The 6,000-nt window shown below is 43.4% G+C and overlaps 1 protein-coding gene across 2 annotated transcripts in view; it reads right to left on the reverse strand.

The window, feature by feature from the left end:
• Positions 1-5,018, reverse strand: part of EXOC1 (exocyst complex component 1) — a 52,119-nt gene extending 47,101 nt beyond the window's left edge. Inside the window, exon 1 of one of the 2 annotated variants that reach the window (XM_084899311.1) lies at positions 4,856-5,018. The gene's annotated coding sequence lies outside the window, so the exon portion shown is untranslated. The remainder of the gene's footprint in view (positions 1-4,855) is intronic. The other variant, XM_084899312.1, reaches the window with a different exon arrangement.
• Between the last annotated feature and the right edge of the window lie 982 nt (positions 5,019-6,000).

The following is a 6,000-nucleotide window of genomic DNA, read 5'->3' on the forward strand; positions in this document are numbered from 1 at the left end:
AGATGCTAAAACATTGATGAATCATGAAAACATGCCAAGTGAAAGAAGATACCAAGAACCACATATTTTATGATTCTACTTATATAAAATGTCCAGAGTAGACAAATTCACAGAGACAGAATGATGTGTAGTTGCTAGGGGTTGGAGTAAAAGAGGGGGTGACTGCTAATGGGTATGGGGTTTCATTTTGTGTGTGATGAAAATGTCCTTGAATTATGGTAGTCACAGTTGTATAACCGTGTGAATATACTGAAAACACTGAATTATACACTTGAAAAGGATGAATTTTATGGTATTTAAATTCTAACTCAATAAAACTGCTATAAAAAACTGGTTTCTGCCCTGGCCACTGCTCAGTGGTTAGAGCACCAGCCTGAGAAGTGAAGGGTCACAGTTTGATTCCCAGAAGGGAACATACCTTGGTTGCAGGTTCCTCAACCCTGTAGGAGTGTGTGTGGGAGGTAAATGATCCATGCTTCTCTCCCCACACCCCATCCACTCTCTAGAAATTTAAGAAAAAAAATATCCTCGGGTAAGGATTTAAAAAAAAAAAAGGTTTTCATTTATCTCCCATTTCTCATGTTATTCGACATCTTTTAAAAAATATCAGATTAAGTTAAATATTTAAAAAAATCTTTTTAATCTTATTTTTGAAATGTATCTTTATACATATATACAGTGTGTGTGAATATATAGTACTATTTTCCAATGCAAATGTAATATTTCATATATGTGAGCTTGCTTTGGAAATTCCACTTCTGATAGCATTTCGATGGAAAATGAAGAAAGTATGTTTAAGTAAATAACACAAAATGAATTTTTATAACACAAGGAGACTTTTGTAAACAAGGTATCCTTTATTTTACTGTGAAAATTTTATCTTTGCTCCAACTCAAAAAATTATTTTCTTACAAAAATCAGATATTCCCTCTCTCACCTCATCTCAGCCTCTAGTCTTCTGATCTCAATCTCTTTCCTCTTTTGTCTCTCTGACCTCTCCCAAGCTTCTTTTCCAATCCAGCCTGGGAACAGTGTCCATTTCCCTACCCCCACACTACCCCTTCACACTACTCTGTAGACAAGTTCACCCTGTTTATAAATCTCCATAAACAGTATATATTTTCCCACTTCTCTTGTGCTACCATATACCACTTAAAAAGGCCTTGTTCACTGTATTCATTATAAATATCTAAATCCAAACACAGCTAAACTTTCAATGTTGCTTAGCAATTCTGTAACATTCCTTCAATGACTCCTCTTCCTACTCCCCATCAGTGTTATTGCAAATCCTTATTTCTTTCTTCCAACCCCCAACTCCAGTACCAGCCTCCTCTCTCTCTGCAAATGACTTCATCTACTCTGCAGAGAATAAAGCCATGAAGTACAATCTTCACCAGTTGCTTTCTTTCCCACCGTTCTACATCTTCATCCATCTGAACCTCAATTCCATTTATTACAAAATGTCCTTGTTACCAATTCCTTAATATGTTATAGGGCCTACACCTGTATTAAAAGTTCTATTCCACCCCATTCCCAAGCCACATTGGATCCTGGCCAGTTTACTTTTTTCCCCCTCCATCTCTAGGTTTTATTAATGCAATTTCCTTTTTCTGGAATTCTTTTCTCTCTGGGCAAGTCCAACTCATCCCTCAAAATCTGTGAAGCAGTCACACGTACACAACGAATAATTCCCTTTCCACTTCTCTAACACTTCCTCTATACTCTGCTAACATACCACTTAAAACTATATTTTCTAGCTAGTTGTATTCTCTCCCCCCATTAAAAGTAGCTCCTTGTAGACAAGGACCATGTCTTACTCATCTTTGTATTGGGTCTAGTAATAATTAATGTCGTTTTCAAACATTCGTTTCTTGCTTGGCGTTGACTTGTATTGACATAACCTTCAAACACGTGGTATCTACAGAACGTGTGAAGTGCAATTAACAAGTTTTGCTTGAAAAAGTTTGTGTTTGGTTTGGTTTTTGTTGCAAAACTAGGGCTAAGAAGATGGCGGATGAAGAGCATATTCGGCACTGCATGCTTTACGAGTTCCAACTATTGTAGGAAGAAAAGCAAGTGAGGCTGCAAAAAACATCTGTACTGCTCTTGGTCAAGATGCAGTTAGCGCCAGAAAATGCCAGCGTTGGTTTGAGAAGTTTCGCAAGGGAAATTTTTTGTTAGATGACAAGAGTGGTCGAGGCCGTGTGTCCAATTTTGATCAAGAAGCTCTTCAAGCTCTTTTGGTGCAAAATCCTCAAATTACCCAACAAGAGCTTGCGACAACTTTAAATTGTTCACAAAAAACAATTTCCAATCAATTGCGTGCACTTGGCAAAGTCCAAAAGTTTGGAAAATGGGTTCCTCATGAGTTGACCGACAACAACCGTAATCAAAGAGTCACAATTTGCAGTTCGCTCCTCTCTCGTCAAAACCGTTTGCCGTTTTTAGAGCAAATTGTTACCCGAGATGAAGAATGGGTGCTGTATGTTAATTTGAAAAGGCGGCCTCAATGGTTGGACAAAAATGAGGCTCCGCAGCCCACGCCAAAACCTGACTTGCATGCGAAAAAAGTGATGTTGTGTGTTTGGTGGAATTTTAAAGGAATTCTTCATTATGAACTTTTACCATCTAACCAAACCATTACAAGTGCAGTGTATAGTGCCCAATTGGAAAGGTTAGCCCAAGCTTTAAGAGAAAAAGAACCCGCGCTGATTAATCGGAAGGGCATAATTCTTCACCACGATAACGCACGACCGCATACTGCAAGAATCACTGCTGAAAAACTGTGCCAGTTGGAATGGGAAGTTCTCCCTCAACCTGCATATTCTCCTGATATTGCCCCTTCCGATTACCATTTGTTTCGTTCTTTGCAAAACTTTCTTCTTGGAAAAAAATTTAATAATGAAGAATGCCTCAAAAATGCATTGACCGAATTTTTTGCATCAAAATCACAAGAATTTTACAACAGAGGGATTAAAATGCTTCCTGAGCGTTGGGCACAAGTAGTAGAAAACAACGGCAACTATATTGTTGATTAAATTTTGTCGTATTGTTTAAATAAATTCGATTTTAAAAAAAGGTATTAGAAAACGACATTAATTATTACTAGACCTAATATTCCTTTGGCAAGGACATAGTAGTCACCTAACAAATTAACCAAAATGAAAATCAAATAACATGACAATGACAACTTCCCTAAGCTTAGTTCCACCTTCCCAGCTCTCACATCTGTGAACAAATGTCCAGGTTCAAAATCTGCTACATTTGATTCTCCTCCTCCCGTGTCAACACAAAATCTGCTACCACATTCTGTTGATTTCCCCTCATCGACACATTAATATCTTTCCATTTTGTTCCCATTGTCCACCGCACTAATCCAGGTTCACATCAGTTATATTTATTTAACAGTACAACATCTGGTTATCTCTTTGCAAGCTTCCACAACCCCAAAATGCTCAACAAGCTAGGAATATTAAAGCACAGCTTTCATCAAAACATGCTCTTGCTCAACCTTGGTTAGTGTTTCCAAAAACAAGCCTTCTACTCCACGCTCTGTGATTCATTCTAGCCTTTAAATCTTTGCTTAGATGCTCTTCCGTGTGGGGAATATCATCTATCCAAACCCTAATTATATTTCACTGTTTACATAAAGTTGATTCAATAAAGATCTTATTCCAAATTGATCTCTCCTCTCAATTGCTATGGCACTTAACTGTACTTACTAAGCAGTCAAGCACTTGCTGCAAACTGCTTCATGAGAGTGTAAGCTTGTGCATCTCAAAAACTCTTTTAAGAGACACAGAGGGAGAAGGGGGGAAAGGGGAGGGAAGAGGAGAAAGACACGCTTTGGCACAGTTCTGTGTTCTTTCTTAGTAGGTCTTCAACAAACACCTCCTGCGGTAACCTTGAAGTGGTAAAAACCGGTCAAATGAATGACTGTTAGTGGCCAATGTTTACAACACAGTTTCTCTCTGGTTAAAAGCAACAACTGATATATGGTTCGTGGTAGGAAAAGAGGACTGGCCATACCTCATAAAGGAGTTAGGCACAGTGAAAGGCACTATGTGACCCTCATTCATTCGGCAAATACTGTTGTCATACTACGTGTGTGTGCAAGGCACTGTTTACTGCGATGAATACGACAGACGAGTTCATGCAGAGACCCCCACCAGCGCCTCCAGGGCATTTACATCCTAAGGGTCAAGTGATGAACCCAAGTACTTTTCTGAAAAGACAGTGGCTATATCGCTAGAGGTCCTCTGAAATTATTTTCCAGATTTAAGAATCCACGTTTGACCGCGTTCCAGAGGCAGCCATACACTCTGCATTGGTTCTTGTTTCCTTAAATTCAGTTTGATCAGAGACACTGCCTGGCAAACAGCCTGTCAAAGTGAGCATTCGGGTGGGCTGGGCCCCGCATGCCATTAAGGCATGTCAGCCTGTGGAGCACTGTCATCCAGCGGAGAAAACCGTGCACGGACCCAGGGAAACGTACCTAAGAGATTTAGAAGAAAATGTGTATTTGGACAAAGAAGGGGAAGTACTGTCACGCCCTCCTGCCCTGGTCCAAGCCGAAGAGCCAACGATCAGGCTCGTTCGCCAAATGACACCCGGCTCCTGCGGGCGGGTCCACAGTGGGATGTGTGGGGATGGCTCTCCCAGCCCCCAGGCAGCGAGGAGCTGGGGAGGCTCCGGCCGGACCCAGAGGCGGGAGAGGAAGGGCGGCCAGAGCCGAGGGAGAGGTACTAGCCGGGGCGCCGAGCCAGCCGGGGACTGAGGGGCGGCCCCAGACCCCGGCGCCCGCGGTCCGCTCGTCCGCCCGCCGGGATCCTGGGCAGCGCGGCCCGAGGCTTACCGCGAGGCCGGCCGACCCGGCGGTGCCAGGCGGGTCCTCCCAAACCGAAAGGCCACGGGGCGGGAGCGGCAGCCGCTCCTAAGACGCGCCCCACAATCGAGCAGACAACCGGAAGCGGTGCTGCCACCACTTCCCACATCCGGGCACGTGATAAGCGGCGCCGGAAGTGGACCCGGCGGAGAAGGAAAGGGGCGGCGGAAGGCGTGGAAAGGTGGGGCCCGGACTCGCGGAAGGGGCGTGTGGACCGTAGGCAGTCGTATGGGGCCTCTGTCGCTCAGGGTCTGTCTGGGAACCTGAGGATTTGGCGCTCTCTGGAGGAGTTATTTACCTGACAGTTTATTTAAGAAGAGATCCGATCTGTGAACTATTATAGAAGGCGGAGGTTCCCTTTCGGTCAGATCACATGCCCGGGTTGTGGGCTCCATTCCCGTAGGGGGCGTGCAGGAGGCAGCCCATCAAGGATTCTCTTTCATCATTGATGTTTCTATTGCTCCCTCTCCCTTTCTCTCTGAAATGAATAAAAAAAAAAATATATTTTTTTTTAAAAAAAGAAGAACTACGATTAAGTGTTAACGAGATGACGCCTATGCAGAGTTAAGTTTGAGGGTAGATGATACAAATGTTGGTTGCAAAGCAAATGATTCATTTACTCCCTATTCTTGGCATCTGTGTTATGCCAGGCCCTTTGATGGAGGAAGGGTGGCCAGAGCTGAGGGAGATGATTCAGACATGAATCTACCCTGAAGAAGTTCACAGTATGGTAGGGCTAAACAAGATACACAAATACATCTATAATAATCTATAATAATGAAAGCATAATATGCTAATTAGACTGGGCAGCTGAACGACCTTCTAGTGGAAGTCTCGCTGGCAAGGGCTGAGGCAGAGGTGGTTAGAGGCGATCAGGCAGGCAGGCAGAGTGGTTAGGAGCCAGCAGTCCTGGATTGCGAGAGGGATGTCCGACTGCCAGTCTAGGCCTGCTCCCACAGGGATGATTTTGAGAGGGTGCAGGCAGGGCTGAGGAACACCCCCCTGCACACACACACACACCCTCGCTGCACAAATTTTGTGCACCAGACCTCTAGTACAGAATAAGAAAAGTAAGTGACCAAAGTGAGGTGTTAGGAATTCAAAGGAGTGATTTC

The sequence above is a fragment of the Pipistrellus hanaki genome (genome assembly GCF_964339955.1).
Source record: "Pipistrellus hanaki genome assembly, chromosome: 1".
In the NCBI taxonomy this organism is placed as follows: Eukaryota; Metazoa; Chordata; class Mammalia; order Chiroptera; family Vespertilionidae; genus Pipistrellus; species Pipistrellus hanaki.